Here is a 25,200-nt window from a genome sequence, read left to right as displayed (position 1 = left end):
GCCCCACCCCTTCAGCTCCATTCCCTCCCCCGCCCACAGTCATCCCTGAATGCATAAAGCAGCTACACATCCAGAACTCCTGCTTCCTTATATGCTTATTTGCAGCACCTGAATCCCAGAATAGACCTTTCCCTATTATGGAACAGAAATGATGGAAGAAGAAAAAAGCCACCCTTTATCGGAGCAGATTGCTTCGCCCGAAATAGCCCTGTAACAAACGTGCTCCTGAAGTACCTCTTGATGAAATCTATGAACACTTGTAGTATTTTACATTGGGCTTAATAATTTATTAATGTTTAATATTTCACAAGAGTGAAGCAGAAAACCTGATGAAATTTTCATATCTGCTATTACAAGCTAAATGGAATGTGAGCCGCAGCTGGGCGGTACTGAGAACCTGAAGCCTGGGGTCTGCCCTGTACACCCCATACACCCAGGCAGCCAAAGTAGCACTCTCTGCCTGTTACCCCAGAGGTCCCATTACCCAGAGGTCCCGTGACCCCAGAGGTCCCATTATTCCAGATGTCCCGTTACCCCAGAGGTCCCGTGCCCTCGGGAGAGCCAGATGCTCGGGGGTGTCGTCAGTTTGGTTGAACAGCAAGACCCGTTTATGGTGTGATTTGACTAGGGCCAAATGTCTCCCCTGTCCCACAGATTTTCCTCACTGGTCTGTTTTTGATGCCATTGGGACAGACTGCATTCCTTGTGAGAGAATCAACACCCACGGGAAGCTGAGGGGATAACTAACAACAGCAAATCTGATTCACTGCTCTAAGTGTTTCATACAAACAATTCATTAATTTCTCACAACAACCCTATGAGACAGGAGCTCTTATTATCCTCATTTTACGGATGAGAAAATTGAGATACAGCGAGGGGGTTGATTCGCTCAGGGTTGCGCGGGAGTAAGGAGCTGGAATTTGGGTCCAGGCAGTGTCCCTCCAGTCTGCATTCTTAACCATGACACTCTGTGCTTTCTCTAAACACAAACAAATCGATAAACAGTTTATTGCATCCTTACCACACACAGGGCCCTGGGCCACACACTCGAGAGGAGATAAAGAAGCGAGACTTCTGTCCGAGTCTAAACGTCACTGGATGGCCCACCCTCTGAAGCCAGCAGGCACTCTGGTGTCCACTTGTCAGCTGAGTGACCCTCAGATGAGTTACCCCATCATTCTGAGCCTCAAAAATGTTACCTGCCTCACAGGTTTGCTGTGAAGATGAAAGGAGATAAATTTTTAAAAAGTGCATACTAGAGCAGGTTGGTGGGCGGCATCTGGGCTGCCAACTGTTTTTTTTAACAGCTTTATTGAGATATGAGTCCCACAGCATACAATTCACCTATTTTAAGTGCATAATTCAATGGTTTTTAGTATATTCACAGATATGAGCAACCATCACCACAGTCAGTTTTAGAGCATTTTCATCATCTCAAAAAGAAACCAGTACCCTTTAGCTGTCAGTGCCCCCAAACATCTCCCCATTTCCCCCTCTCCCCTTAAGCAACCACTAATCTACTTCCTGTCTTGATAGATTTCTCTGTTCTGGACATTTCATTCATATGAGTGGAATCATATAATACATGGTCTTTTGTGTCTGATTTCTTTCACTTAGCATAATGTTTTCCAGGTTTATCCACGCTGTAATGTGTATCAGTACCTCCTTCCTTTTGGTGGCTGAATAATATTCCATTGCAGGGATATACCACATTTTGTTCATCCATTCCTTGGCTGATGGACATTTAGGTTGTTTCCACCTTTTGGCTATTATGATGCTGACTGTTTTTGCAAATAAAATTGTATTGCAACACAGCCACACCCAAGGCTGGGACTAGGTGAGACCGGCAAGGTGCCTGGGGTGCAAAAATTAAGAAGGTGTTCACTCTTTGGGTCCTGCAAGTGCAAGGTCAGCCTGGCCAAGCCCATTCATTTACCTGTGGCCTATGGCAGCTTTTGCCCTAGTATGGCAGAGTTGAATAGTTGCTACCTGGGCTATCTGACCCACAAAGTCTAAATATTTACTATCCAGCCTTTCACAGAAAAAGTTCGCCCGCCCTTGTTCTTGCGCAACAGATTTTCGGCCTCCTTACTCTCAAGTTTGGGTGAGAAGACAAAAACAAGACCTTAATGAGTCGTCTAAGACTAATGCTTAGCCTAGTATCGGCCTGATCCGTGGTTGTGTCTGGAGGGGCCACTGAAAAGCCTCCAAAATAGTGCTGCTGGGACGGAAGCTTTTCTTACAGAAGCCATAATATTCCAGAGCTCCCTCCCAGAGCCGGTGTGCTTTAGCACCAAAAGTATATGGCTTCCGGTTCAATTTAATTTAATTTGGGCCCTTTCCCAAATGTTCCACCTAAGCAAAGTCTGAATGTTCAAGATTGGATTAAAAAATCCTTAATGCCTATGAAACTGTTTTCCATCCATTCAAGCAGGGATTTGCTTTACTCGTGCTGTCAGTGTCACAAGGAGTGACAACTCTCCTTGTCACGAATGAGTTTTCCCCTAGTGATCACCCTGGAAAATCCCTTTTGTTATCTCCCACCCCCACTTTGTTACTCCCCCTTCTTTAGACTGGAGGATATTGTAGTAGAAAGAGCACTGATGTTAGAATCCTCATCCTTTAGTTGTAATTCTGACTCTTCTGCAAAATAGCTGTGTGACCTTGGTCAAGTCATTTAACCTCCTCTATTAAATGTGGGAAATGATACCTACCTCACTAGGTTGTCATAAGGATAAAGTGTCAGATAAAGCAAGAACTATACATGAGTTCAATATTATTGTTTGTTGCTGACTCAGAATTGTGGGCAAAATGATGGAGGTGGTGAAGGATGGCTTTGATTTGCCTCCTCTCAATGCTCCTTCTCTTTCCTTGAGTGGAATCACCATCACCATATCATGACCATCTCTGGGAATCCTCCTGGCATTTCTTTTTTTTTTTTTTTTTTAATTTTTTGTTTATTGCAGTAACATTGGTTTATAACATTGTAAAAATTTCAGGTGTACATCATTGTACTTCTATTTCTGCATAGATTACATCATGTTCACCACCAAAATACTAATTACAACCCATCACCACACACATGTACTGAATTATCCCTTTCACCCTCCTCCCTCCCCACTTCCCCTCTGGTAACCACCAATCCAATCTCTGTCCCTATGTGTTTGTTTATTGTTGTTATTATCTACTACTTAATGAAGGAAATCATACGGTATTTGACCTTCTCCCTCTGACTTATTTCACTTTGCATTATACCCTCAATGTCCATCCATGTTGTCACAAATGCCTGGATTTCATCGTTTCTTATGGCTGAGTAGTATTCCATTGTGTATATACACCACATCTTCTTTATCCATTCGTCCCTTGATGGGCACTTAGGTTGCTTCTAAGTCTTGGCTATTGTGAATAACGCTGCAATGAACACATGGGTGCATGTAACTTTACAAATTGGTGTTTTCAAGTTCTTTGGATAAATGCCCAGCAGTGGGATAGCTGGATCATATGGTAGTTCTATCCTTGATTTTTTGAGGAATCTCCATACTGTTTTCCATAGTGGCTGCACCAGTTTGCACTCCCACCAGCAGTGTATGAGAGTTCCCTTCTCTCCACATCCTCTCCAACACATGTTGTTTCCTGTCTTGTTAATTATAGCCATTCTGACGGGCGTGAGGTGATATCTCATTGTAGTTTTGATTTGCATTTCCCTGATAGTTAGTGATTTTGAACATCTTTTCATGTGTCTGTTGGCCATCTGTATATCTTCTTTGGAGAAATGTCTGTTCAGGTCTTTTGCCCATTTTTTAATTGGGTTGGTAGTTTTTTTGTTGGTAAGATGCATGAGTTCTTTATATATTTTGGAGATTAAGCCCTTATCAGAAGTATGGTTTGCAAATATCTTCTCCCAATTGTTAGGTTGTCTTTTCGTTTTGTTGATGGTTTCCTTTGCTGTGCAGAAGCTTTTTAGTTTGATGTAGTCCCATTTGTTTATTTTTTCTATTGTTTCTCTTGCCCGGTCAGACGTGGTGTTTGAGAAGATGTTGCTAAGACTGATGTCGAAGAGCGTACTGCCTATGTTTTCTTCTAGAAGTTTCACAGTTTCAGGTCTTACATTCAAGTCTTTAATCCATTTGGAGTTAATTTTTGTGTATGGTGTAAGGTAAGGGTCTACTTTCATTTTTTTGCATATGGCTATCCAGTTTTCCCAACACCATTTGTTGAAGAGACTTTCTTTTCCCCATTGTATGTGCTTGGCTCCTTTGTCAAAGATTAGCTGTCCATAGATGTGTGGGTTTATTTCTGGGCTTTCGATTCTATTCCATTGATCTGTGTGTCTGTTTTTGTGCCAGTACCATGCTGTTTTGGTTACTACAGCTTTGTAGTATATTTTGAAATCAGGGAGTGTGATATCTCCAGCTTTGTTCTTTTTTCTCAGGATTCCTTTAGCTATTCAGGGTCTTTTGTTGTTCCATATAAATTTTAGGATTCTTTGTTCTATTTCTGTGAAAAATGTTGTTGGAAGTTTGATAGGGATTGCATTGAATCTATAGATGGCTTTAGGAAGTATGGACATCTTAACTATGTTAATTCTTCCAATCCAAGAGCACGGAATATCTTTCCATTTCTTTGTGTCTTCTTCAATTTCTTTCAGAAATGTTTTATAGTTTTCGGTGTACAGATCTTTCACCTCTTTGGTTAAGTTTATTCCTAGGTATTTTATTCTTTTTGTTGCAATTGTAAATGGTATGGTATTCTTAATTTCTCTTTCTGCTACTTCGTTGTTAGTGTACAGAAATGCAACTGATTTTTGTATGTTGATTTTCTCTCCTGCATCTTTACTGTTTTCGTTTATTACTTCTAAAAGTTTTCTGGTGGATTCTTTAGGGTTTTCTATATATAAAATCATGTCATCTGCAAATAGTGACAGTTTCACTTCTTCCTTTCCAATTTGGATCCCTTTTATTTCTTTCTCTTGCCTGATTGCTCTGGCTAGGACTTCCAGTACTATGTTAAATAGGAGTGGTGAGAGTGGGCATCCTTGTCTGGTTCCTGTTCTTAGAGGGATGGCTTTCAGTTTTTCACCATTGAGGATGATATTAGCTGTGGGTTTCTCATATATGGTCTTTATTATGTTGAGGTACTTTCCTTCTATACCCATTTTATTCAGAGTTTTTATCATAAATGGATGCTGTATCTTGTCAAATGCTTTCTCTGCATCTATTGAGATGATCATGTGATTTTTATTCTTCATTTTATTAATGTGGTGTATTACGTTGATTGATTTGCGAATGTTAAACCATCCCTGCATCCCTGGAATAAATCCCACTTGATCATGGTGTATAATCTTTTTAACGTATTGTTGTATGCGATTTGCTAGTATTTTATTGAGGATTTTTGCATCGATGTTCATCAGTGATATTGGCCTGTAATTTTCTTTTTTTTGTGTTGTCCTTGTCTGGTTTTGGTATCAGGGTAATGTCAGCTTCAGAGAATGAGTTAGGAGCTTCCCCCTCCTCAATTTTTGGAAGAGTTTGAGAAGGATAGGTGTTAAGTCTTCTTTGAATGTTTGGTAGAATTCACCAGGGAAGCCGTCTGGTCCTGGACTTTTATTTTTGGGGAGGTTTGTGATTACTGTTTCGATCTCCTTACTGGTGATTGGTCTATTCAAAGTCTCTACTTCGTCTTGATCCAGTTTTGGAAGGTTGTATGATTCTAAGAATTTATCCATTTCTTCCAGATTGTCGAATTGGTTGGCATATAGCTTTTCATAGTATTCTCTTATAATCTTTTGTATTTCTGAGGTGTCTGTTGTAACCTCTCCTCTTTCATTTCTGATTTTACTTATTTGTGCCTTCTCTCTTTTTTTCTTGGTGAGTCTAGCTAAAGGTTTGTCAATTTTGTTGATCTTTTCAAAGAACCAGCTCTTGGTTTTATTAATTTTTCTATTGTTTTTTGGTCTCTATTTCATTTATTTCTGCTCTGATTTTTATTATTTCCCTTCTTCTACTGATTTTGGGCTTTGTTTGTTCTTGTTTTTCCAGTTCCTTCAGGTGCATTGTTAGATTGTTTATTTGAGATTTTTCTTGTTTGTTGAGATAGGCCTGTATCGCTATAAACTTCCCTCTTAGAACTGCTTTTGCTGTATCCCATAAATTCTGGCATGTCGTATTTTCATTTTCATTTGTCTCCAGGTATTTTTTGATTTCTTCTTTGATTTCTTCTTTAACCCAGTCATTGTTCAGTAGCATTTTGTTTAATCTCCACGTATTTGTGGCTTTTCTCATTATCTTCCTATAGCTGACTTCTAGTTTCATACCGTTGTGGTCAGAAAAGATGCTTGGTATTATTTCAATCTTCTTAAATTTATGGAGACTTATTTTGTGGCCTAATATGTGATCAATCCTGGAGAATGTTCCATGTGCCTTTGAAAAGAACGTGTATTCTTCGGTGTTTGGATGGAATGCTCTGTATATATCTACTAGGTCCATCTGTTGTAGTGTGTCGTTTAAGGCCAATGTTTCCTTATTGATCTTCTGTTTGGATGATCTATCCGTTGGTGTAAGTGGAGTGTTAAAGTCCCCTACTATTATTGTGTTACTGTCTATTTCTGTTTTTATGTCTGTTAATAATTGCTTTATATATTTAGGTGCACCTACATTGGGTGCGTAGATATTTACAAGTGTTATATCCTCTTGTTGGATTGTTCCCTTGATCATTATGTAATGCCCTTCTTTGTCTCTTTTTACAGTTTTTGTTTTAAAGTCTATTTTGTCTGATATGAGTACTGCTACCCCAGCTTTCTTTTCATTGCCATTTGCGTGGAGTATCTTTTTCCATCCCTTCACTTTCAGTTTGTGAGTGTCTTTAGGTCTGAAGTGTGTCTCTTGTATGCAGCATATATATGGGTCTTGTTTTTATCCAGTCAGCCACCCTATGCCTTTTAATTGGAGCATTTAGTCCATTGACGTTTAAAGTAGCTATTGATAAGTATGTACTTACTGCCATTTTTAACTTTTTTTTTTTTCTCTCAGTGTTTTAGTAGTCCTTCTCTGTTCCTTTCTTCTTCTATACAGAATTGATGGTCACTTTAGTTTGACCTCTGTCTGAAAGCTGTACTCTTTAACTCCCCTCCTCCCTCATGTTTTTGATATCATATCTAACCTCTTTGTTGTGCATTTGTATCCATTACGTTCTAATCATGGAAATAGATGATTTTTCCTATTTGTGGTCTTTTCTTTTCCCCTTAAATCAGTCCCTTTAACATTTCTTGTAGCACTGGTTTCTTGGTGACAAACTCCTTTAATTTTTGCTTATCTGGGAAAATTTTGATCTCTCCTTCCATTTTGAATGATAACCTTGCTGGGTAGAGTATTCTTGGCTGTAAGTTTTTTCCTTTTAGCACTTTAAATATATCGTGCCATTCTCTTCTAGCCTGTACGGTTTCTGCTGAGAAGTCAGCTGATAGCCTTATGGGGTTTCCTTTGTACGTAACTTGACATTCTCTTGCAGCTTCTAGGATTCTCTCTTTGTCTTTAATTCTGGACATTTTGATTATGATGTGTCTTGGTGTGGGCCTCTTTGGGTTTATCTTGTTTGGGGCTCTCTGTGCTTCCTGTACCTGGATGTCTGTTTCCTTCCTTAGGTTACGGAAGTTTTCATCTATTATTTCTTGAAATAAATTCTCTGACCCCTTGTCTCGCTCTTCTCCTTCTGGGACACCTATAACACGGATGTTAGTGCGCTTGATGTTGTCCCAGAGGTCCCTTAGACTGTCCTCACTCTTTTTAATTCTTTTCTCTTTTACCTGTTCACCTCGGGTAATTTCTTCTAGTCTTTCGTCCAGCTCACAGATCCGTTCTTCTGTATCCTCTCTACTCTGCTTTTGAGTCCCTCTAATGAATTTTTCATTTCCAGTATTGTATTCTTCATTTCTGATTGGTTCTTTTTTATATCTTCCATTTCTTTGTTGACATTCTCACTGAGTTCATCTATTCTTCTCCCCAGATCAGTGAGCATCCTTAACACTCTTAGTTTGAACTCTCTGTCAGGTAGGTTGCTCATTTCTGTTTCACTTAGTTCCTTTTCTGGGGTTTTGTCATGTTCCCTTACTTGGAATGTATTCTTTTGCCTCTTCATTTTGCCTCTTTCCCTGTGCTTGTGTCTACGTATTAGGTAGGTCAGCTATGTCTCCTGCTCTTGGATAGGTGACTTTATGTAAGTGATGGCTTAGGAGGCTTCCAGTGTGCTTCCCTCAGTTCTCAATGTTCCAGGGGTGACCCCTATGTGGGCTACGTGTATCCTTCTGCTGTGGCCTGTTTGCTCTCCCTGTAGGCGCCCAGGGAGGCTGAGTTATGCTCCTGGCCAGCTGTTGTAATGCTCAGCTGCTTGTAGTTGTTGTGGGCCCTTCAGTCTCTTTATCAGGTGTGGGGAGCCCCAGCACAGTTGGCTGCAAGTTCTAATACCACATTTGTGTTGCAGTATTTCTTTTAAGTGAGTAGGCCCCCAGCGTGGCAGGTTGTTAGGCTCAGGGCCTTACAATTGCTGTAAGCCTCTAGCCTATTAGGTCTCTTGTCAGCTCTCTGAGGATTGCAGCTGGGTGGGGCTGGCCTCAGGCACAGGAGCACTCAATTGTTTCAGGTTTTGGAAGGTGGAGCAAACCTCCTATGTGGGTCTTTGAGAAGCAGAAGTCTTCTGCAGCTGACAAGCCCTGCCGCCCACAGGTCCACAAACACAGTCAACACAGTCCTGCCCCGTGTGAGCACCCCGACCTCCCCAAGCGGGCCCAGTCTCTCCACGGCGGGAGCCCCACACACTCTGCCACGGCCCCACACTCTCCACCCGCTCCTTGTGCACACCCTGCCCCACTCAAGTCGGCTCAGTTGCCAGGCTGCAGAGAATCCAGTCACCAATCTATGCAGGCCCACACGTTGCCTGAGGGCTTGTTGTTGGGTGGGGCCAGTCTCTAGGGTGGGCTGCCTGCCCTGGCTGAGCTGGATTAAATCGGTGCTCTAGCGGGTGGGGCAGACCCTGGGCTAGCAGGCCTCAGGGAGAACTCCAATGGCGTCTGTGTCAGCACGCCCACACCAGGCCACAACACTGGCCGCCGCCAATGTCCCAGTCCCTGGAGAGGTCTCACCCCTCACCGAGATGCACTCAGGGCCTATTAGGTGAGTCTCTTGTCACCAAAGCACTGTACACCTTTCTTTCTGGTGATTTTAGGATGCTTCCTGAAACCGGTGAGTTTGTGCGCGGGCCCTTTAAGAGCCAGTTTTAGTTTCTTTGTGAACCGGGTTTTCTGGGGGTGCGCCCCAGTGTTTTAGTAGCAGGCACAGTCAGATATTATGCCGCTGGTGTTGATTGTGCTGGGTCCACAATATGCCCACAGCGGGGGCGCTCCCCGGCTCAGGACCCCGCGCCTCCAGGGAGGGTGCGGACCTGTGAGCTGCTCGGCCGTGAAGCTGGCGGCTTGTGCAGGCGGCGTTTTTCCTCTCCAGAAGGGAGTCTCTGCCTCTTCCACCTCAGTTAGGATTGTCCGTTGTTGCAGGAGTTCCTCTTATCCAGTTTTCAGTTCTGTCTCAGGGGTAATTTTTCCACGAGTAGTTGTAAATTGGCTGTGTCCACGGGAGGAGGTGAGTTCCGAGTCTGCTTACGCTGCCATCTTGACTCCGCCTCCCTCCTGGCATTTCTTCTTTCCTATCCTTTTCTTTCCCAATCAAAGTATGTTCTCGAAATGATCTGAGCCACCATATTCATACCAAGGTACTAATGACTGATAAAACTTTCCCACATTAACAGAATCAGAGGTGTTTGCCTTAAGTCAAGAACCTTATGCTTAAAGAACATCTTTCCAATATTGGAATGAACAAGGTGTGAGGGAAAGAGAGTGGGCGCATGGGGGCTGGGGGTCAAGGCCCCCTTGGTCCCAAGAAACAGACTTTCTTTGTGTCTGTGGAATCACACCACATGGGCACTGTCTATATGCACACACAACGGCCAGGCCTGCACAAGTGCCCACAGGAACTAAACAAAAATGGAACAAAAATGGGATGGGGAACTTCTAAAATTGTTCTATGCCCTCTTATTTTTTCAGGGTCTATATTGGTTTCCTTAATCTTTGGGTACTTAATTTACTTGTTGTGGACATTTGTTGTTTTGTTGCCTATACAAAGTCCCTCCCTATTTGGGAATATTCCTGACCCCCGCTGAGGGAGCTGTGCTAGGGAGCCTCTAAGACTGCCCCAATACCAGCCTCCTGCTATTCACATCCTTGTGTGATCCCCTCCCCTCGTGTTGGGCTGGGTTTAGTGAAGTCCTTGTAATGAATAGAGTATAGCAGACACAATGTCACTTCTAAGAGTAGGCTATAACCACACTGTGGCTTCCGTCTTGGGGCTCTCTCTCTCACTTCTAAGACCTCTGGGAGAATCAAGCTGCTAGTGTGAGCCACTCTATAGGCCCGTATGGTGAGGGGCCAATGCCTGCCAACAACCATGTAGGTGAGCTTGAAAGCAGATCCACACTCCAACCCCCCACCAGTTGAATCTTCAGATGAAACCACAGCCATTGACTACTGTAACCTTATGAGAGACCTCGCCTCATGGGGAGGGGCACAGTCAGAGGAGAATCAGAATGGAGCCCTCTAAGGTATAGAGTCTAGCGCAAGGAACCTGGTTTCTTGGGCCTAAGGATGGCACTGAATATGCCCCTAAAGAGGTCCTGGACATTACTCTGTATCATGAAATAGATTGGTGAGAGGCGATATCAGCATCTTTGAAAAGCGCTATAGTAGGACTCCTCTATCTGCTGGTAGGAGATATTGTAGCTGAAATGGGTTCCCTCCTTTCAGTCAGGGTCAGAGAATTCTGGAATGGCAGAGGCTGAAGAGCTACTTTTAAGAGAATCACAGTGGTTCCCAAATTACAGCTGGTATGTAGTTAGAGCAATAGTCAGAATGTTTTGACTCATATAGATCTGTGGAGGCTAGTTAATTTAAAGGACTCTAGAATTGAAATAGACAGGCATCCCACTAAGATTCTACTTGATCTATAAAAGAAACAACAAAAATCCCCTAATGATGTGGTGATCAAGTCATGGCCTTTACCTAATACCTAAATCTAAGTCAGCTGCCAGACCAGAGCTCTTTGGAGCAAAGGGAAGACAGGTTTCCTTGGGAGAAGACACTGCAGTATCATCACAAGAACATACTGTGAATCTTTCTTCAAATCTTTTGCAAAGGGCCTGTATCTATTTACTAAAGTAACTGTGCACTGGGGCAGGGAAAATTCAGTCCTTTTGGGGATAATTGAACACTAGTTCTGAGATAAGGCTAATTTCTGTGGGACCAGAACATCACTGTCGTCTACTGCTTTTATGGGGAGTTTAAGGAGGTCAGTACTGTGGGTGAGTATAATATCCTCTATGATGGTGACATGGGAAATACTCCTGTGGACTAGAGCATGGCGCAGAGCTGATGATATGGCACATCCCCAAAGAAAGACAGGGAAGGCGTGTTGTTGTCCCTATCAGATGAAAGCAAGCTGCCTTGGGTTTTAAAATTTTGCTTCCCTGCTTGTTGAAATAGAGGAAAAGACATTTTCTAGGTCAATAGCTGCATAGCAGGTGCAGGGACTGTGCAAGAGAAAATGAAATGAACAATGAAGTTTTGGAGGCATAAACACCATGTTTCAGAAGCATGGACTGTATGCTTTACTAATTCTTTTTCTGGTCTTTAATATATACATTTATAATTTTAATTAATTTCATTTCTTTTCCCTTTCTCTCATTATTGACTACAGTCTCGATGATAGTTATTTTATAATCTATTTCCTAGGATACAGAATATCAAGACAAGACAGCAACAGAACCAGAAGTGGAATGGATATGGTCTAAAAACCCTTGAGGTGGATAGAGTAACTGGTGTAATATGGGTGCCTCACCTTGGGGAAAGTTGGAAGTACTTTCAGTATTTTAAAGGATAGCTGTATTATATTAGGGACACTTCTAGGAAATTTAAATATGGGAAAGGAAGGAAATGTTGGGGAGCCAAAGGGATGGGCTGCAATGGACATATTATTTTTGACATACTAGTCTCCAAATAACCCACTTCAGAAAATGAGGAGGGACAGTTACCACCTCTCCTAGCTTCCCGGAAGGCAGGGTGCAGGCATGTGACCTAGCCTGAGTCAATTGCTTAGGACTTTGAAACTTGAGTGACAGTTACACAGGACACGCAGAGATTCTTCTCTGTGGCTGAGATAGACAAGAGTGCAGTGACGGCGGTGTCAGTGAGGGTGTGCTGGGAAGACTGTTCTCCTGATGTGGTCTTCTCAGTGCTTTATTTCCTTTAGTTCTTCTCTCTCTTCTGAACCTGATTCTGCAAACTTCCATTGATTCTGTGAGCTAGCCAATGCACTGCAATTAAGTTCCTTTCCTGTTTACCTTAGCTGGACTTGTTTTCTGCTGTTCACCTCCCAGAACAGTGATTGTTAGAGTGTTCAATATTATCTAACCCACTTTTTTTGGTACATGTGTATTTTAGGACTTCATTCAGGGTATTAGATAATTAACAATGAGGACTTTCAAAAATCTTAGTTAGAGGAAGAAACAAGTTAATTCACCTGGGGACAATATCCTAGGAATGTTCGGGGCAGAAATTGCCAGTGGGACGAATAGGCTGGTTCAGATCTGGGCCAACCCTTAACCAAAACTATGATGTCGGGGAATTTTGTTTGAGATGGTTTCCACTTTTCACACCTTACCCTGCCACTTGGTATTTATAGAGAAAAAAGGCTGGGGGAATCTTGCTTGCATAGAAGCCACTCAGAAGATATTTTATCTGATTGAACGAGAAGATGAACGGTTTTGGATAGTGTTTAATTTATTTATTTAACAGACATTTGCTGATATATACCAAGTTCCTAGAACAGTGCCCAGCACACATGAAGTGTGCCAAATGACAGACACGAGGAGCAGGGGACTAAAGGGTAAAATATTTACCATCAGTGACCTTGCTTTACCACCTGGTCCAAATCTCAGGAGGTTCAAAAACTGCTGAAATGGGTATGTTAGCAGGTACTTGGATTTAGGAGAGCTTTTTCTTGGAGTTTTGTTTCCAAATATGCAGTGAAGCTTAGGGATAAACTGTATCTTATTTGCAATGTTTTTTCAGGCCTTGTGGAAGCCAAATCAAAACCAAAATAAAAATTTAAAATCATCACTTTTTTTTTTTTTTTTTTGTGAGGAAGATCAGCCCTGAGCTAACATCTGCTGCCAATCCTCCTCTTTTTGCTGAGGAAGATTGGCCCTGGGCTAACATCCGGGCTAACATTCCCCCATATTCCTCTACTTTATATGGGACACCGCCACAGCATGGCTTGTCAAGCGGTGCGTAGGTCTGCATCCAGGATCTGAACCTGTGAACCCCGGGCCGCCACAGCGGAGCGCGCGCACTTAATTGCTACACCACTGGGCCAGCCCCTAAAATCATCACTCTTAACCAAATACAGAAAAGAGTTTCTTCTGACAAGGCAACTCCTATTTGGAGCCCTGGATTCCTGTTGCTTCTGCTTGCCAAATGACATCGTGTGGCTTGACTGGCGTGGCCACAGTTTGGGAATTCTTTTTTTAAATTATTTTATTGAAGTCATATTGGCTTATAACATTCTGTAAGTTTCAGGTGTACGTTACTATATTTCAGTTTCTGTATAGACTGTCTTGTGTTCACCACCAATAGTCTAGTTTTTATCTGTCATCATACACATGTGCCCCTTTACCCCTTTTGTCCTCCCTCTACCCCCTTTCCCTCTGGTAACCACCAATCTGTTCTCTTTATCCATATGTTTGTTTATCTTCCACATGTAAGTGAAATCATAGGGTATTTGTCTTTCTCTGTCTGGCTTATTTCACTTAGCATAATACCCTCAAGGTCCATCCACGTTATCGCAAATGGCATGATTTTGTCTTTTTTTACAGCTGACTAGTATTCCATCGTGTATATATACCACATCTTCTTTATCCATTCATCTGTTGATAGGCACTTGTGTTGCTTCCACATCTTGGCTATTGTGAATAATGTTGTGATGAACATAGCGGTACGTATATCTTTTTGAATTATTGATTTCATGTTCTTTGGATAAATAGTGTAATAGCTGGATCAGATGGTATTTCTATTTTTAATTTTTTGAGAAATTTCCATACTGTTTTCCATGGTGGCTGTACCAGTTTGCATTCCCACCAGCAGTGAATGAGGGTTCCCTTTTCTCTACATCCTCGCCATTACTTGTTATTTCTTGTCTTGTTAATTATAGCCATTGTGACGGGCATGAGATGATATCTCATTGTAGTTTTGATATGCATGTCTACAGTCTGGGAACTCTCGACCCTAGCCGAGTAACTTGCTGTGCACTCTTGCCCTCCCTCCTTCCCCACCAGTGCCGTTGCCCTCACTCCCCACAGCCATGCCTGATAAAGCACCCACGCTGGCCTTTCTCTGCAATAGCCCTCCCTCAAGGTAAAGGATACTAAGGGCTGTAAAACCACCCCCAAATCTCGCCATCACAGTCCATCCTGAGTCAGGCAGTTCTCTTCCAAGGGGTGAGTGTGGGATCCAAGTTGCTTCCATTTAGTGGTTTTGCCATGTTGTGCTACAACGAGGCAGGCCCGGTGTCACCCAGCTGGCAGATGGGGGGAAGGGTGTGGAGAATCATGTACCTAATGCTTAACCATGTCATTCTGGAGGTGACAAATATCACTTCCACCCACATTCCATTGGCAAGACATATAGTTCCACCCCAATGCAGGGGCGGGGCTGGGAAATGTAGTCCCTGGCTGGCTCCCAGCAACACCTGGACACAGTGGAGGGGGAGCATGGGCCTTTGTTGGTCTGTGGCTACTCTGCTGTCCTATCTAATCCCAAATCGCTGCCCCAACAGCTAGCTTTTGACTCACCACCATGGGAGGAACAACTGGATAAACCAATTTACCCTTTGCCATGAATACATGATAACATTTTATTTTATTATCACTCTCAAAATAGTTATAATTTTAAAAGGAGGAATAGGATGGTAGCCTGTCTGAAATAATGCAAAGCAATGACTCTATTGATAGAGGAGGTATTTTGAAATGGGGGGGGCTGGGGTGTTCCTGCTTTCTTCAGATCATTTGCACAGGAACACCCATTCACCTACGTGCTGAGAGATTCAGCTTCAAATCTTGAAGGCTGACCATATCAGAGAGGGCATAGAATAAATCCCTTTCGTACATTTTCAACCAAATTCCAGCCCAGCTGTGCCCTTACTGTCTCTGTAAGTCTAGGAGCAGAGCTGGCGCTCACCTGGCAAACAGCTTGACGGGTGCTGCTGCTCAGCTCCGTTTTAGTGGGAGAGAGATTGAGCGGCGCCTCACCCATTTTCCAGTGCTGATGGGTTCCCTGATTCACTCACTTGGGCCAGACATGCATTTCCTGCTAGGCAGTAAAAACGTCAATAACTGCTCTCTTTTTACTCTCCTTCTCTCCAAGCTGGAGACGGGCTCCCATTAAACCCTTAACCCATGCTTTTTTGATTAAATCAAATTTACAGCCACTGGAGAGGGACGGGATTTCAGCCATAGTCACCTTGCCTTCAGTGAAGTGCCCTGGACTTGTTTTTTTTTTTAATTTTATTTATTTATTTATTTTTCCCCAAAGCCCCAGTAGACACTTGTATGTCATAGTTGCACATCCTTCTAGTTGCTGTATGTGGGACTTGGCCTCAGCATGGCTGGAGAAGCAGTGAGTCGGTACGCGCCCGGGATCCGAACCCGGGCTGCCAGCAGCGGAGCGCGCGCACTTAACCGCTAAGCCATGGGGCTGGCCCTGGACTTGGTTTTTCTTTTTAAACAACTTTCAGTATTTTCTGCCTTACATATCAGTTTTGAGTTAAAGCTAAGGACAGGCCCTTGGCTGAATTTTGGACCAGGTGAAGCTTCTTCACCTTATGTATGGGACCTGGGCCCCCAAGGAACAGGAGGGAGGTGGTGGCAGTGCAGTGAGGATGGCTCCTCTTGGAGGAAGTGAGGGTGACATCAGCCCGAGAGTGGGTGACATTAGAGAAAAGGCTGGTGACAATTGAGAGTGGCTGAAATCACTGATTCTTTGGTCAGTTAATTTAAAACCAACCATGCTTAAATTTCTGTCATCTTCTAAGAAACAGAGCTGATAGACTAATTTATACTTGAGTATTAAAGACTAGTGATAGTTAACATTTATTAATTGCTTACTACGTGTCAGTGACTATGGTAACCGACTTACATATTAACTCATCTAATATTTGCAGCAAGCCTGTGAGGAAAGTACTACGATTATCCTCATTTTACAGGTAAGGCAATGGACTCAAGAAGAGAGTAAGAAACCTTTGCAAGGTCACACGCCAGTATGTGGCAGAGCGAGGATCTGAGTCCCTAAACCGGGCTCCAGAGCCCATTCTGTCACCTGCTGCCCTACGCCGTGGAGTAGCAGGAGCTCCTTATGTCACTGCTCCCAGAAATGAGTGCATTTTAAGAGGGCCAATAATTAGGCCAAAGGAATAAAGCAATAATGGTGTCCCTGAGACAGGGGGACGAGGAAGACGTTTTAGCTGGAAGGTCTTTAGAAAGCTGTCTTTCAAATCACTCCAAGCCTTTGGTGCAGTTTGTTGTCTGTTGATAAGCCCAGACCAGGATCACGTCCAAGACAAAGTGTGTCACCTCATTCTTGATCCTCAGATGTGGTATCAGAGGAGCAGGGATCAGCTACGGGCTGGTCATGAACAGGATGAAAGGAACTGGGAGAGACTAAGAGGAGTCCATTTATCACCCTTCACTCTCTGAATTCACATTTTCCTCATGACAGTGTTGGTGCATTTTCATTCTTTTTAAAAATCAGTATTGAGCTGGATTCTTCAGTCTGTGCTTACATGGGACATCCTCTTGGATGGAAGTTACCACAGGGTAACAGTGGGATGTTAGTTTTGAGCAGATGGCCCTTTCTGGAAGAGCTTTCACAGCCCATCTTGGGCAGAGAGCCTTGGGGGTGGGGGCACTGGGGAGCTGAGGGGCGACGGGTCCTCTCCCCTTCCTGACCACCCTGGCAGCCCCCCCGGGGGGATTCTCTACCAGCGACAGTTAGGAAACACATAATGTAAGAAGCTCCCTCCTAAGTGCCTCACGGGACGTTAAATCATTTGCCCCTTTAGCCTTATTGGGGCGACAAAGCCGCATGGGGTGAAAGAGCTGCAGGAGGCCCTGTCTGCAGGGCAGAGGAATACGCAGACTCAGGCTAGCTGAGGTCCTGGAGTAGTGGTGAGTGTGCAACGCGGCCTCTGGTTGTCGACAGGACCAGGACTGGAGCTGGTGGGGGAATGAGGGGGAGGACCTTCGGGGGTTGACTGTCCCTGTGTCCCTTCTACTGCCATCTTCCCCCATCGAAGCAGCCCTGGACTGAGGTGAGAAGCCGGCCATGGAAGCGGTGGGTCGAGGGTTTGGGCTGGAGCCCTGCATGCGGTTGTGCACAAGGACATCAGGCCAAGCAGCACAGCGGGGCTCTGCTTGTCTGGCTGTGCACCCTGGCCTGGGGCTGAGTCTGCACAGAAAAAGGGGTGCCATTCTCTGATTATCCTACAGGTCCTGTCTCCTCACCCTGCTGTGCTCACCCAGGACTGTACTGACTCATAGAAGGGGCCTTTTTCTAATTCACTCAAAGGCTCTACCTGGGCTAGCTATGCTCCTGGGATTGGGCATCCCAGACACCAGACGTTTGGAAGGGCGTCCCAAGAGGTGGTGGGGGCAAGCAAGGGGAGTTTCCATGGTTACTGTTGGCCCCTAGATGGAGTGGACATTCCTGGAGAGTAAGGAAGATGTGTATGGAAGTAAAGAATGTGAAGTACTTTCTGTGAAGTGAAGAAATGTGAATTGTTAGGTGTCTTAGTCTGCTAGGGCTGCCCTTAACAGAATACCATAGACTGGGTGGCTTAAACAACAGAAATTTATTTTCTTACAGTTCTGGAGATTGGAAGTCCAAGACCAAGGTGCTGGCAGGATTGGTTTCTGGTGAGATCTCTCTCCTTGGCTTGCAGATGGCTGTCTCTCACTGTGTCCTTACGTGACCTTTCCTCTATGCATGTACACTGCTGGTGTCTCTTCCTCTTCTTGTAAGGACACCAGTCCTATTGGAGTTGGGCTCCACACTTACGACCTCATTTAACCTTAATTACCTCTTTAAAGGCCCTGTGTCCAAATTATAATCACTTTAGGAGTTAGGACTTCAACATATAGATTTTGGGGGGGGACACAATTCAGTCCATAACAGCAGCGAATGCCTGCAATTCTGCAATTGTTTTTCTACTATCAGTTGTGTGTGTGTGTGTGATCCCAACTAGACTGCAATCTTCTGAAGCAAGGCCTGTGTTTAAAAAGTCATTTTTTTTTAATTTACCCCCATCCTCCTAGTCCTCCCAACCTTCTACCATAGTGCCAAACCTAGGACTCTCTGCAGGTCAGGCACCAACTAAGTGTGTATGAGCCAACCCCAGTGAAGCTCCCTGGTGCACATGTGCAGGAGAGGGGTGTTGCCAAGGCCAACTCTTGACCCCTCGTCCACGACTTTCTCAAGTTGAGACAGGAAAGTGCTGGGCTGGAGAGAATGTTCCCATTAGTTCACTCTCTGAAGAAAGGGATGGAATTTTCAGAAAGGAAATGAACTCTAATTTCAGTCAATTCACACTCCAATTTCACTTTGTTAAATAACATTATTTATTCAGTAACCTTTGGAATTCACATGCTTCATATTTAATGGGTCCGATTATGCTCTTTATGGCATGCCTATGAAACGTACCATTTTCACCACTCAAACTCCGGTCTGACGTGATCTCAGATGCTGTATTACTCCACAGGGTAATGTGCCTTGATAGCCCCAAACTCCAGTAACAAGAAGGATTAGTGGAGCAATGAGCTTTCATCCATCAGCATAACTCTAGAATTGCTGCCTACAGGAGGTACTGAAGGCAGCAGACCTTTTATTTATTCAGACTTAAAAAAAAAATGAAAGTACCTTGTTTTTCCTGATGGTAAAAATAATAAATACTTATTAAAGATTGTAAACAATGAAGAATGGTGTAGACATAGTGAAATTACTCAATTCTGCCACCCAGGGCTAGCCGCTAGAAGTTTCAATGTGTTACCATTGATTGTCCTCTGGAGCTGGTGCACGTGTGAGCGTGTCCGCCCCACCCTTTAATTGTACTATATATGCTCTACACTGTTTCCCTCCCCTCACTTTAAGAAATCTTTTTATTATGAAAAATTTCAAACATACCCTAAAATGAACTGAATAATATTTTGAATCTCCATTCGTGGCTAATCTTGTTTTATCTGTACCTTAACTTACACCCATCCCAGATTATTTTGAAGCAATCCCAGCCATCAGATCATTCAATCAGGAAATATTTCAGTATATTTCTCTACAAGATAGAGACCCTTAAGAAATGACAATATACTTATCACACCTAAATAATCAACAGCAATATCTTAAAATCCTCAAATATCCAGTCACTGTTAAAATTTCTCTACTTGTCTTATAATGATTTGTTTGAATCAGGATCATGATATACTTGCAATTGGTTCCTTTGGTTGATATGTTTCTTAAATCTTTTTAATCCATAGGTTCCTCCTCTATCTTTTTCCTTCACAGTTTATTTGTTGAAGAAATGTGGTCATCCATTTTACCGAGTTTCTTAGTGTGGATTTGCTAACGCTTCCCCATGGTATTGTTTATAATGTTCCTCTAAATTGCTAGTTAGATCTAAAAGCTTGATCAGATTCAGATTTTATTCTTATTAGTCAAGTATGCTTCATAAATGGTATTGTGTACGTCCCTCAGGAGGCACATAATGTCTGATATCTCTCTTTTTGTAATGTTACCTAGATCTATTGTTATGGGTTGAATTGTGTCCCTCCCAATACTTATATGTTGAAGTCCTAACCCACAGTACCTCAGAATGTGACTGTATTTGGAGATAGGGCCTTTAAAGAGATGGTTAAGATGAATTGAGGCCATTAGGTGTCCTTACAGATGAGGAGATATGGATACAGACACACACGGAGGGATGACCATGTGAGGACACAGAAGATGGCCATCTATAAGCCAAGGAGAGAAGCCTCAGAAGAAACCAACTCTGCTGACACCTTAATCTTGGACTTCTTGCCTCCAAAACTATGAGGAAATAAATTTCTGTTGTTTAAGCCACTCAGTCTGTGGTGCTTTGTTGGGATAGCTTTAGCAAATTAATACATCCATAATTCATTGTTGTTTTTGTTAGTGCTGTTGAGTGGATTCTGACTCCTAGCTACCCTGTGTATGGCAGAGCAGAATCCTGCCGATCTTTTTGCGCCATCCTCTCACCTTCCAGAGCTCTATCAGACTATGCTCCGCTGCTATTCATAGGGTTTTCATGGCCAATTTTTTTGGAAGTGGGTGGCCAGGTCCTTCTTCCTAGTGTGTCTAGTCTGGAAGCTCCCCTGAAACCTGTCACCATGGGTGACCCTGCTGGTATTTGAAATACTGGTCGCACAGCTTTCAGCATCAGAGCAACATGCAGCTGCCACAGTATGACAACTGGCAGATGAGTGGTGTGGTTCTCTGACCAGAAACAAACCCTGGCCGCAGTAGTGAGAGCACCAAATCTTAACCACTAGACCCCCAGATAAATTCATCAGCAGGTATAAAATGGTGACACTCTAATCCTATCACATCTTTTTTGTTTATCAGCTACTTCTGTAAAGATAAATTTTCCCTCACCAACTATTTGGTTACTCATAGGCATAATTAGCATAGGAAGGGCAAGAAAAATGCTTGATTCTTTTCTTTTATGTACCAGTGTCCAAAATAATGCTTGGTTCCTCATCATCCCCCAAAAGTGAACCATGAATTTTTTTCTTTTAGTAGCATTATGAATTCATAGATTTAAAAATATTTGATGTGTTTCAATATAACTTTTTTGAACATAATATATCATAAACATCTTTCTATGTCAATATAATTCTAAATTATTACTTTTAATAGTTGCACAATTTCCCCTTATATGAATGCATTAGAATTTATTCAGCCATTTCTTATTGTTGGACATTTACATTATACCCCTTTGATTCAGTATTTCCGCTGTTCAGTCTTGCTCTCACAAATATACATTTTTTCCTGAAACAAGGTAGTACTTTCCTTAATTCATTTGAAAAGGTGGAATTAGTAGATTAATTTTTAATGATGACCATGATATGAAAGGGAGTCTGGTTAGTTGAGTAGCCTTTTTATTGAAGCTTGAGAGATATTTTCTAGTCTGCCTATCTAAAATATTCATACCATTGGTGAGAGAAAATATCTTTTTTTTTTCTTGAGGGTTGAAGTTCTTTATCACGGACAAAAGATAAAATAAGACTGTCAATTAAGCTAAAATAGTAATTAAGAGTAAAAAATGATAGTAACAAATTACCTTTTGTTATTGCCAAATTTGCTTGAATGTTTTCATTTTTTAAAATAAATGTCCTAGCTTTGAAAGAAACAGTTGTTCCTTTTGCTCATCCTCCCTGTGGTAGGAACCATCAAGTGCATGAGGCAATTTGTACATCAATATGCAGATGGGGGCCAGCTCTGAATCAGGGGACCATACACCCCGATGTGCCTGGAGTCATTCCAGTTTCTGCCCATTCTGAAGTAATTCTTCATGATATCCCCTATCCCTCTCAACAGAGTCTTGCTTTGGACAATCAATTATATAATCACCCTGGATATTGTTTCCTTCTGTTTATTCAGATTTCCTCATGTCTCTTATTTCAACCTCCTCAAAGACAAGAGAGAGACATTGAAGAACAAACTTCTTCCCTCTCCTTCCAGACCTCCCCTCTTCCATACAATCACACAGCCATAGTTAATTTTCCTCTTGCCTTGCTCATTTTTCACTTAAGCAAATTACAGCTGTCTGCTTCCCACCCCATGCCCTATTCTTTTTTATAGTGACCTTCAATATGGGACAAGCTGTCAGAACAGGGAGAAAATCACTGTGTAACCAAGATCCGAATAGGATTTAGTCCAGATGAGGAAACTGAGGCTGGAAGGGGCATTGTCTGGGCCAAGGCAACACAGCCAGGTGGTGACAGAGCAGGACAAGGACCAGGGTCTCTGAATTTCTCTGCCAACTGATCTCGGCTGATTATTCCTTTAAATAATTGCCAGGGCCTTTGGTAAATTTAATGTTTCAAGGAAGGTAGGACACCACCTCCCTTCCCCTCACTCTTGCCATCAGGCGATGTGTTAGAATGAACACCCGTCTCACATCCAGTTCTGCTCCACATATCACATTCATCACCAGGCCATGGCTATTAGAAGCAGGCAAAGAAGAGTTCTAAGGTCAGGTCAAGTCCACACCCAGTTCTCAGGCTCTTTGACAAGCATCTTGCATGAAAGGTCCACTTAGAGGCAGAGGCAACAGTATTCTGATGCTAGAACCAGATAACTTTCTAGGCGGGTGACAGAATCCTGTGTTAAGTCAAGGGCAGTAAGAGGACATGCTCTAGGAACACTGTCCAGAGGCGAAGCCTGTGGGGTTTGACAGATTCTTTCTCATGCCTCGTTTTTGCAAGGGCAGTGATACCTGTCAGTCTTTCTAGACAACCACATCCCTTGAGCACCATTTATTTAACCAGTGAAAATGTATTTCTAACATTGAGGAAAGGATAGTTAACAGGAGGCCTGCAATCTAGTCGTTTCCTTTGGGCAGAGGTGCTGGGGTGCCTCTGGGAAAGGAAGAAGGTAGGTAAAAGTTCTTGTAAACAAGCTAATTACAGACCTCCTGGCAAGCTGCTAATGGTAACTCACAGGAGTCTTTACCTGTGGAATGTTTTTTAGCAGGATATCGCTGGTCTGTGTAGGATTGCTTATGGTAAGGAAACTTCGAATCTGTGGATTTATGGTGCATGACTCCCCGGAGAGTGTCATGCAGGCTATGTGACTATTCAAGTATAAAAATAGGGATGTTTCGTGACCTAAACACCTCCCTTTTGTGTAAGTGATGCAGCCACATGCAAATCTTAGAGACCTCAAAGTGCATGCTAATGTAGCAAGAAAGGACCTGGGGGCATATGTCTGGGCCCCACACCTCTCTTTGCTTTACCTGTGCCTCAGAATTACTTGTATCCTTGAAATTATCAGTAAGTCTTGATACTGGATAAGATCTCTGATTCTTGTGGGTCTTATTTGGCAATTTGACACTTTGTGCTCTCTCTCGTCCCCTATGCTAATGAATGCACCCTTTGGTATAGATATAGATAAAAACATCTGAAAGACAAGTCCTTACTTCTGGGGTGTGGAGTTATGATTAGATGATTCAAATGTTCTTCAGCCACCCCTGGTGTAGATTACAGTTAACTCGTATACATATATACATCATGCTGTTCATACTGAGATATTTTAACACATTTTACAGACAAAATAACATTAATAAGCGGGATTACATCTCTTATGATCACTAGTGATGGTGATTAACAACAATGACAATAGTGTAAGCATTAGCAGTAAGTCCCAATTGCCTTGTGATTGTTCTGTGCTGAGCACTTTGCATTTATTTGCTCTAGTGCAATAAACTTGTAAGATCTCTGTTCTCATTTTACAGATGAGCAAACTAAGCTTCAGAGAGGTTATGTAACTTGCCCAAGGTGGCATCAGTATGTGCCCTCAAGTCTGTTGTACCCAAAGCCTTTGGATCTGCTACAGCACTGAACTGCCTCCAGTGTTGACACAAAGGACGAGGGTGAGTGGAAACTGAGGTTGTCAGTAGTGTTAACGTTATAGTGGCTTGAAGTAAGACACCTGTGCCCTTCGTTGTTCAGCTTACCTTTCCTCCAGGAGGGGCATGTGACTGGTAATGGTTTCAAATCTGTGATTGAAAGTTCAAAGTGATGGTCCTGTGCTAAGCAGTATTATCCTGCCAAGCCCAGGGGGACCATGGACTTATCTACGTGGGAATTTCCCTCAGAAGTTGAGATCAGAGCTGTGAGGTAGTAAAGCTAGAGCAGTTGTAATGAGAGGTGAGACAATTCACCAGAAGTTCTCCTTCCTAGCACCTTTGACCTCAGCAACCTCCTTTCCCATGGTTGGCTAATACTGGAATGAAGATTAAAAGTGAAACTTTCTGAAAGTGCCTGCCAGGGAATGGTTCTTGGGGATTTGCTTTGCATGGAAGTCCATGAATACTTTGGCAGCCACATCATCTACTCCTGGATGGGTCCAATCCCTTCCATTGGAATGTACATACCATGGGGGGCTGGGAGTTTCTTATAGTCGCTGCCATTCTCCAGTGCTGAGAATACAGCCTCTCATGGGGCTGGGGCACAATAAATCTTTGTCAAATGACTCATCTCCCCATATAGGCATTTTGTTATGGGCTGAATATTTGAGTCCCTCCCAAACTCATATGTCTAAGCCCTCAATCCCCAATATGATGGTATTAGCAGGTGGGGCCTTTGAGAGGTAATTAGGTTTAGATGAGGTTGTGAGGATGGGACTCTCAGGATGGGATTAGTGCTCTTATAAGAAGAGGGAGAGACATGAGCGCTCTCTCTCTCCTCCATGTTCACACACCAAGGAAAGGCCATGTGAAGATATAGCCAGAAGGTAGCCCTTTGCAACCAAGGAAACGAGCTCTCACCAGACACGGAATCTGCCAGCACCTTGATCTTCATCTTCCAGCCTCTGGAACTATGAGAAATAAATGTTTGTTGTTTGCTGTAAATCCCAGTCTATGGTATTTTGTTATAGCAGTCAAAGACACATTTTGAATATCAGGATGTTTCCACTCACTCATGAAAGTCCACGGGGACTGGACTTTGCTTCTGCTGTTTCACGTGTGTATTAATCTTGACAGCAGACAACTCAAGTGCAGGCTCTAGACTTCTCCACTATTCTCCCAGCTACACCCCCATTTTAAGTACACCCCTTGAGCACTTGGAGAACTTGTGAGTGCCTTGCCTGAGGGATGTGTGGGCCCTGGGCACTAATCTAGGCAGGCTGGCAGAGTCAGGCTACACGTGCAGCTCTCACGTTCCTAGCTGCCTCGACAGCTTTGCTGGAAGAAGGCTCGTTTGGCGTGGGGATGGGGTGACCTTGCTCCAAGCAAATAGCAGTTCTGCTTCCCTTTCTCCACT

General features: G+C 43.1%; 2 long non-coding RNA genes across 2 annotated transcripts; both read left to right on the top strand.

The window, feature by feature from the left end:
- Nucleotides 1–9,038: 9,038 nt before the first annotated feature.
- On the top strand, nucleotides 9,039–24,930 carry LOC147916229 (uncharacterized). The gene is made up of 3 exons (XR_015553154.1): nucleotides 9,039–9,164; nucleotides 23,670–23,807; nucleotides 24,642–24,930. It is a non-coding gene; the product is annotated as an uncharacterized LOC147916229 (long non-coding RNA).
- Nucleotides 13,713–20,929, top strand: LOC147916230 (uncharacterized). Its single transcript, XR_015553155.1, has 4 exons — nucleotides 13,713–14,087; nucleotides 16,311–16,352; nucleotides 18,011–18,060; nucleotides 20,081–20,929. It is a non-coding gene; the product is annotated as an uncharacterized LOC147916230 (long non-coding RNA).
- Nucleotides 24,931–25,200: the final 270 nt, after the last annotated feature.

The sequence above is a fragment of the Ceratotherium simum genome, chromosome 9, assembly GCF_057802395.1.
Source record: "Ceratotherium simum simum isolate JZ-2026a chromosome 9, ASM5780239v1, whole genome shotgun sequence".
NCBI lineage: Eukaryota > Metazoa > Chordata > Mammalia > Perissodactyla > Rhinocerotidae > Ceratotherium > Ceratotherium simum.
Note: the sequence above shows the minus strand (reverse complement) of the source record. Positions and strands in the feature narration are given on the sequence as shown.